The sequence below is a fragment of the Falco cherrug genome (assembly GCF_023634085.1).
Source record: "Falco cherrug isolate bFalChe1 chromosome W unlocalized genomic scaffold, bFalChe1.pri SUPER_W_unloc_1, whole genome shotgun sequence".
NCBI classification, from domain to species: domain Eukaryota; kingdom Metazoa; phylum Chordata; class Aves; order Falconiformes; family Falconidae; genus Falco; species Falco cherrug.
The window spans coordinates 9,363,186-9,372,120 of record NW_026599288.1 but is presented as its reverse complement, the minus strand read 5'-3'; positions in this window follow the sequence as shown (position 1 = coordinate 9,372,120).

The window sequence follows — 8,935 nt, the reverse complement described above, 5'->3', positions numbered from 1 at the left end:
CGTTCAATACATAAGGCATGGCGTGGAAAGAAAGGAAGAGAGAAAGAGAGAGAGAAAGGAAAAGAAGAGGAAAGAAAGAAGAACAGAAGGATAAAAAAGAAAAAAAGGAGCCCAGAGCTCAGGGGCAAATTGTCCTGAGCAGATGGAAAAACGTGCTCGTCTACTTTATGTGGAAAAGGTTGCGATGATGGACCGTTCAATACATAAGGCATGGCGTGGAAAGAAAGGAAGAGAGAAAGAGAGAGAGAAAGGAAAAGAAGAGGAAAGAAAGAAGAACAGAAGGAAAAAAAAGAAAAAAAGGAGCCCAGAGCTCAGGGGCAAGTTGTCCAGAGCGGATGGAGAAACTTACTCGCGCACTTTATGTGGAAAAGGTTGCGATGATTGACTGTTCAATACATAAGGCATGGCGTGGAAAGAAAGAAAGAGAGAAAGAGAGAAAGAGAAAGGAAAAGTAGAGGAAAGAAAGAAGAACAGAAGTTAAAAATAGAAAAAAAGGAGCCCAGAGCTCAGGGGCAAGTTGTCCAGAGCGGATGGAAAAACGTACTCGCCTACTTTATGTGGAAAAGGTTGCGATGATTGACTGTTCAATACTGAAGGCATGGCGTGGAAAGAAAGGAAGAGAGAAAGGAAGAGAGAAAGAGAGAGAGAAAGGAAAAGAAGAGGAAAGAAAGAAGAACAGAAGGAAAAAAAAGAAAAAAAGGAGCCCAGAGCTCAGGGGCAAGTTGTCCAGAGCGGATGGAAAAAGTTACTCGCGCACTTTATGTGGAAAAGGTTGCGATGATTGACTGTTCAATACATAAAGCATGGCATGGAAAGAAAGGAAGAGAGAAAGAGAGAGAGAAAGGAAAAGAAGAGGAAAGAAAGAAAAACAGAAGGAAAAAAAAGAAAAAAAGGAGTCCAGAGCTCAGGGACAAGTTGTCCAGAGCGGACGGAAAAACTTACTCGCGCACTTTATGTGGAAAAGGTTAGGATGATTGACTGTTCAATACATAAGGCATGGCGTGGAAAGAAAGGAAGAGAGAAAGAGAGAGAGAGAAAGGAAAAAAAGAGGAAAGAAAGAAGAACAGGAGGAAAAAAAAGAAAAAAAGTAGCCCAGAGCTCAGGGGCAAGTTGTCCAGAGCGGATGGAAAGACGTACTCGCCTACTTTGTGTGGAAAAGCTTGCGATGATTGACTGTTCAATACATAAGGCATGGCGTGGAAAGAAAGGAAGAGAGAAAGGAAGAGAGAAAGAGAGAGAGAAAGGAAAAGAAGAGGAAAGAAAGAAGAACAGAAGGAAAAAAAAGAAAAAAAGGAGCCCAGAGCTCAGAGGCAAGTTGTCCAGAGCGGTCAGAAAAACTTACTCGCGCAATTTATTTGTAAAAGGTTGCGATGTTTGACCGTTCAATACATAAGGCATGGCATGGAAAGAAAGGAAGAGAGAAAGAGAGAAAGAGAAAGGAAAAGTAGAGGAAAGAAAGAAGAACAGAAGTTAAAAATAGAAAAAAAGGAGCCCAGAGCTCAGGGGCAAGTTGTCCAGAGCGGATGGAAAAACGTACTCGCCTACTTTATGTGGAAAAGGTTGCGATGATTGACTGTTCAATACATAAGGCATGGCGTGGAAAGAAAGGAAGAGAGAAAGGAAGAGAGAAAGAGAGAGAGAAAGGAAAAGAAGAGGAAAGAAAGAAGAACAGAAGGAAAAAAAAGAAAAAAAAGGAGCCCAGAGCTCAGGGGCAAGTTGTCCAGAGCGGATGGAAAAAGTTACTCGCGCACTTTATGTGGAAAAGGTTGCGATGATTGACCGTTCAATACATAAGGCATGGCGTGGAAAGAAAGTAAGAGAGAAAGAGAGAAAGAGAAAGGAAAAGTAGAGGAAAGAAAGAAGAACAGAAGGAAAAAAAAGAAAAAAAGGAGCCCAGAGCTCAGGGGCAAGTTGTCCAGAGCGGATGGAAAAACGTACTCGCCTACTATATGTGGAAAAGTTTGCGATGATTGACTGTCCAATACATAAAGCATGGCGTGGAAAGAAAGGAAGAGAGAAAGGAAGAGAGAAAGAGAGAGAGAAAGGAAAAGAAGAGCAAAGGAAGAAGAACAGAAGGAAAAAAAAAAAAAAAAAAAAAGGAGCCCAGAGCTCAGGGGCAAGTTGTCCAGAGCGGACGGAAAAACTTACTCGCGCACTTTATGTGGAAAAGGTTGCGATGATTGACTGTTCAATACATAAGGCATGGCGTGGAAAGAAAGGAAGAGAGAAAGAGAGAAAGAGAAAGGAAAAGAAGAGGAAAGAAAGAAGAACAGGCGGAAAAAGTAGAAAAAAAGGAGCCCAGAGCTCAGGGGCAAGTTGTCCAGAGCGGATTGAAAAAATTACTCGCGCGCTTTATGTGGAAAAGGTTGCGATGATGGACCGTTCAATACATAAGGCATGGCGTGGAAAGAAAGGAAGAGAGAAAGAGAGAGAGAAAGGAAAAGAAGAGGAAAGAAAGAAGAACAGAAGGAAAAAAAAGAAAAAAAGGAGCCCAGAGCTCAGGGGCAAGTTGTCCAGAGCGGATGGAGAAACTTACTCGCGCACTTTATGTGGAAAAGGTTGCGATGATTGACTGTTCAATACATAAGGCATGGCGTGGAAAGAAAGAAAGAGAGAAAGAGAGAAAGAGAAAGGAAAAGTAGAGGAAAGAAAGAAGAACAGAAGTTAAAAATAGAAAAAAAGGAGCCCAGAGCTCAGGGGCAAGTTGTCCAGAGCGGATGGAAAAACGTACTCGCCTACTTTATGTGGAAAAGGTTGCGATGATTGACTGTTCAATACATAAGGCATGGCGTGGAAAGAAAGGAAGAGAGAAAGGAAGAGAGAAAGAGAGAGAGAAAGGAAAAGAAGAGGAAAGAAAGAAGAACAGAAGGAAAAAAAAGAAAAAAAGGAGCCCAGAGCTCAGGGGCAAGTTGTCCAGAGCGGATGGAAAAAGTTACTCGCGCACTTTATGTGGAAAAGGTTGCGATGATTGACCGTTCAATACATAAGGCATGGCGTGGAAAGAAAGGAAGAGAGAAAGAGAGAGAGAAAGGAAAAGAAGAGGAAAGAAAGAAGAACAGAAGGAAAAAAAAGAAAAAAAGGAGCCCAGAGCTCAGGGGCAAGTTGTCCAGAGCGGACGGAAAAACGTACTCGCGCACTTTATGTGGAAAAGGTTGCGATGATTGACCGTTCAATACATAAAGCATGGCGTGGAAAGAAAGGAAGAGAGAAAGGAAGACAGAAAGAGAGAGAGAAAGGAAAAGAAGAGGAAAGAAAGAAGAACAGAAGGAAAAAAAAGAAAAAAAGTCGCCCAGAGCTCAGGGAAAAGTTGTCCAGAGCGGACGGAAAAACATCCTCGCGTACTTTATGTGGAAAAGGATGCGATGATTGACCGTTCAATACATAAGGCATGGCGTCGAAAGAAAGGAAGAGAGAAAGAGAGAGAGAAAGGAAAAGAAGAGGAAAGAAAGAAGAACAGAAGGATAAAAAAGAAAAAAAGGAGCCCAGAGCTCAGGGGCAAATTGTCCTGAGCAGATGGAAAAACGTGCTCATCTACTTTATGTGGAAAAGGTTGCGATGATTGACCGTTCAATACATAAGGCATGGCGTGGAAAGAAAGGAAGAGAGAAAGAGAGAGAGAAAGGAAAAGAAGAGGAAAGAAAGAAGAACAGGCGGAAAAAGTAGAAAAAAAGGAGCCCAGAGCTCAGGGGCAAGTTGTCCAGAGCGGATTGAAAAAATTACTCGCGCACTTTATGTGGAAAATGTTGCGATGATGGACCGTTCAATACATAAGGCATGGCGTGGAAAGAAAGGAAGAGAGAAAGAGAGAGAGAAAGGAAAAGAAGAGGAAAGAAAGAAGAACAGAAGGAAAAAAAAGAAAAAAAGGAGCCCAGAGCTCAGGGGCAAGTTGTCCAGAGCGGATGGAGAAACTTACTCGCGCACTTTATGTGGAAAAGGTTGCGATGATTGACTGTTCAATACATAAGGCATGGCGTGGAAAGAAAGGAAGAGAGAAAGAGAGAAAGAGAAAGGAAAAGTAGAGGAAAGAAAGAAGAACAGAAGTTAAAAATAGAAAAAAAGGAGCCCAGAGCTCAGGGGCAAGTTGTCCAGAGCGGATGGAAAAACGTACTCGCCTACTTTATGTGGAAAAGGTTGCGATGATTGACTGTTCAATACTGAAGGCATGGCGTGGAAAGAAAGGAAGAGAGAAAGGAAGAGAGAAAGAGAGAGACAAAGGAAAAGAAGAGGAAAGAAAGAAGAACAGAAGGAAAAGAAAGAAAAAAAGGAGCCCAGAGCTCAGGGGCAAGTTGTCCAGAGCGGATGGAAAAAGTTACTCGCGCACTTTATGTGGAAAAGGTTGCGATGATTGACTGTTCAATACATAAGGCATGGCGTGGAAAGAAAGGAAGAGAGAAAGAGAGAGAGAAAGGAAAAGAAGAGGAAAGAAAGAAGAACAGAAGGAAAAAAAAAGAAAAAAAGGAGCCCAGAGCTCAGGGGCAAGTTGCCCAGAGCGGACGGAAAAACGTACTCGCGCACTTTATGTGGAAAAGGTTGCGATGATTGACCGTTCAATACATAAAGCATGGCGTGGAAAGAAAGGAAGCGCGAAAGGAAGAGAGAAAGAGAGAGAGAAAGGAAAAGAAGAGGAAAGAAAGAAGAACAGGAGGAAAAAAAAGAAAAAAAGGAGCCCAGAGCTCAGGGGCAAGTTGTCCAGAGCGGATGGAAAAACTTACTCGCCTACTTCATGTGGATAAGGTTGCGATGATTGACCGTTCAATACATAAAGCATGGCATGGAAAGAAAGGAAGAGAGAAAGAGAGAGAGAAAGGAAAAGAAGAGGAAAGAAAGAAAAACAGAAGGAAAAAAAAGAAAAAAAGGAGTCCAGAGCTCAGGGACAAGTTGTCCAGAGCGGATGGAAAAAGTTACTCGCGCACTTTATGTGGAAAAGGTTAGGATGATGGACTGTTCAATACATAAGGCATGGCGTGGAAAGAAAGGAAGAGAGAAAGAGAGAGAGAGAAAGGAAAAAAAGAGGAAAGAAAGAAGAACAGGAGGAAAAAAAAGAAAAAAAGGAGCCCAGAGCTCAGGGGCAAGTTGTCCAGAGCGGATGGAAAAACGTACTCGCCTACTTTATGTGGAAAAGCTTGCGATGATTGACTGTTCAATACTGAAGGCATGGCGTGGAAAGAAAGGAAGAGAGAAAGGAAGAGAGAAAGAGAGAGAGAAAGGAAAAGAAGAGGAAAGAAAGAAGAACAGAAGGAAAAAAAAGAAAAAAAGGAGCCCAGAGCTCAGAGGCAAGTTGTCCAGAGCGGTCAGAAAAACTTACTCGTGCAATTTATTTGTAAAAGGTTGCGATGTTTGACCGTTCAATACATAAGGCATGGCATGGAAAGAAAGGAAGAGAGAAAGAGAGAAAGAGAAAGGAAAAGTAGAGGAAAGAAAGAAGAACAGAAGGAAAAAATAGAAAAAAAAGGAGCCCAGAGCTCAGGGGCAAGTTGTCCAGAGCGGATGGAAAAACTTACTCGCCTACTTTATGTGGAAAAGGTTGCGATGATTGACTGTTCAATAAATAAGGCATGGCGTGGAAAGAAAGGAAGAGAGAAAGGAAGAGAGAAAGAGAGAGAGAAAGGAAAAGAAGAGGAAAGAAAGAAGAACAGAAAGATAAAAAAGAAAAAAAGGAGCCCAGAGCTCAGGGGCAAGTTGTCCAGAGCGGATGGAAAAACGTGCTCGTCTACTGTATGTGGAAAAGGATGCGATGATTGACCGTTCAATACATAAGGCATGGCGTGGAAGGAAAGCAAGAGAGAAAGAGAGAGAGAAAGGAAAAGAAGAGGAAAGAAAGAAGAACAGAAGGAAAAAAAAAGAGATAAAGGATCCCAGAGCTCAGGGGCAAGTTGTCCAGAGCGGATGGAAAAACGTACTCGCCTACTTTATGTGGAAAAGGTTGCGATGATTGACTGTTCAATACATAAGGCATGGCGTGGAAAGAAAGGAAAAGAGAAAGAGGGAGAGAAAGGAAAAGAAGAGGAAAGAAAGAAGAACAGAAGGAAAAAAAAGAAAAAAAGGAGCCCAGAGCTCAGGGGCAAGTTGTCCAGAGCGGATGGAAAAACGTACTCGCCTACTTTATGTGGAAAAGGTTGCGATGATTGACTGTACAATACATAAGGCATGGCGTGGAAAGAAAGGAAGAGAGAAAGGAAGAGAGAAAGAGAGAGAGAAAGGAAAAGAAGAGGAAAGAAAGAAGAACAGAAGGAAAAAAAAAAAAAAAAAAGGAGCCCAGAGCTCAGGGGCAAGTTGTCCAGAGCGGACGGAAAAACTTACTCGCGCACTTTATGTGGAAAAGGTTGCGATGATTGACCGTTCAATACATAAGGCATGGCGTGGAAAGAAAGCAAGAGAGAAAGAGAGAGAGAAAGGAAAAGCAGAGGTAAGAAAGAAGAACAGAAGGAAAAAAAAAGAGATAAAGGATCCCAGACCTCAGGGGCAATTTGTCCAGAGCGGACGGAAAAACGTCCTCGCCTACTTTAATTGGAAAAGGTTGCGATGATTGACCGTTCAATACATAAGGCATGGCGTTGAAGGAAAGCAAGAGAGAAAGAGAGAGAGAAAGGGAAAGAAGAGGAAAGAAAGAAGAACAGAAGGAAAAAATAGAAAAAAAGGAGCCCAGAGCTCAGGGGCAATTTGTCCAGAGCGGATGGCAAAACTTACTCGCGCACTTTATGTGGAAAAGGTTGCGATGATGGACCGTTCTTTACATAAGGTATGGCGTGGAAAGAAAGGAAGAGAGAAAGAGAGAAAGAGAAAGGAAAAGAAGAGGAAAGAAAGAAGAACAGAAGGAAAAAAAAGAAAAAAAGGAGCCCAGAGCTCAGGGACAAGTTGTCCAGAGCGGACGGAAAAACGTGCTCGCCTACTTAAAGTGGAAAAGCTTGCGATGATTGACTGTTCAATAGATAAGGCATGGCGTGGAAAGAAAGGAAGAGAGAAAGGAAGAGAGAGAAAGGAAAAGGAGAGGAAAGAAAGAAGAACAGGAGGAAAAAAAAGAAACATAGGAGCCCAGAGCTGAGGGGCAAGTTGTCCAGAGCGGATGGCAAAACTTACTCACGCACTTTATGTGGAAAAGCTTGCGATGATTGACCGTTCAATACATAAGGCATGGCGTGGAAAGAAAGAAAGAGAGAAAGAGAGAGAGAAAGGGAAAGAAGAGGAAAGAAAGAAGAACAGAAGGAAAAAAAAGAAAAAAAGGAGCCCAGAGCTCAGGGACAAGTTGTCCAGAGCGGACGGAAAAACATACTCGCCTACTATATGTGGAAAAGGTTGCGATGATTGACTGTTCAATACATAAGGCATGGCGTGGAAAGAAAGGAAGAGAGAAAAGAAAGAGAGAAAGAGAGAGAGAAAGGAAAAGATGAAAAAGGAAGAAGAACAGAAGGGAAAAAAAGAAAAAAAGGAGCCCAGAGCTCAGGGGCAAGTTGTCCAGAGCGAACGGAAAAACTTACTCGCGCACTTTATGTGGAAAAGGTTGCGATGATTGACTGTTCAATACATAAGGCATGGCGTGGAAAGAAAGCAAGTGAGAAAGAGAGAGAGAGAAAGGAAAAGAAGAGGAAAGAAAGAAGAACAGGAGGAAAAAAAAGAAAAAACGGAGCCCAGAGCTCAGGGGCAAGTTGTCCAGAGCGGATGGCAAAACTTACTCTCACACTTTATGTGGAAAAGGTTGCGATGATTGACCGTTTAATACGTAAGGTATGGCGTGGAAAGAAAGGAAGAGAGAAAGAGAGAAAGAGAGAAAGAGAAAGGAAAAGAAGAAGAAAGAAAGAAGAACAGAAGGAAAAAAAAGAAAAAAAGTAGCCCAGAGCTCAGGGAAAAGTTGTCCAGAGCGGACGGAAAAACATCCTCGCATACTTTATGTGGAAAAGGATGCGATGATTGACCGTTCAATACATAAGGCATGGCGTGGAAAGAAAGGAAGAGAGAAAGAGAGAGAGAAAGGAAAAGAAGAGGAAAGAAAGAAGAACAGAAGGATAAAAAAGGAAAAAAGGAGCCCAGAGCTCAGGGACAAATTGTCCAGAGCGGATGGAAAAACGTGCTCGCCTACTGTATGTGGAAAAGGTTGCGATGATTGACCGTTCAATACATAAGGCATGGCGTGGAAGGAAAGGAAGAGAGAAAGAGAGAGAGAAAGGAAACGAAGAGGAAAGAAAGAAGAACAGAAGGAAAAAAAAAGAGATAAAGGATCCCAGAGCTCAGGGGCAATTTGTCCAGAGCGGATGGCAAAACTTACTCACGCACTTTATGTGGAAAAGCTTGCGATGATTGACCGTTCAATACATAAGGCATGGCGTGGAAAGAAAGAAAGAGAGAAAGAGAGAAAGAGAAAGGAAAAGTAGAGGAAAGAAAGAAGAACAGAAGGAAAAAAAAGAAAAAAAGGAGCCCAGAGCTCAGGGGCAAGTTGTCCAGAGCGGATGGAAAAACGTACTCGCTTACATTATGTGGAAAAGGTTGCGATGATTGACTGTTCAATGCATAAGGCATGGCGTGGAAAGAAAGGAAGAGAGAAAGGAAGAGAGAAAGAGAGAGAGAAAGGAAAAGAAGAGGAAAGGAAGAAGAACAGAAGGAAAAAAAAAAAAAAAAAAAGGAGCCCAGAGCTCAGGGGCAAGTTGTCCAGAGCGGACGGAAAAACTTACTCGCGCACTTTATGTGGAAAATGCTGCGATGATTGACTGTTCAATACATAAGGCATGGCGTGGAAAGAAAGGAAGAGAGAAAGAGAGAGAGAGAAAGGAAAAGAAGAGGAAAGAAAGAAGAACAGGACGAAAAAAAAGAAAAAAGAGCCCAGAGCTCAGGGACAAGTTGTCCAGAGCGGATGGCAAAACTTACTCGCACACTTTATGTGGAAAAGGTTGCGATGATGGACCGTTCAATACATAAGGTATGGCGTGGAAAGAAAGGAAGAGAG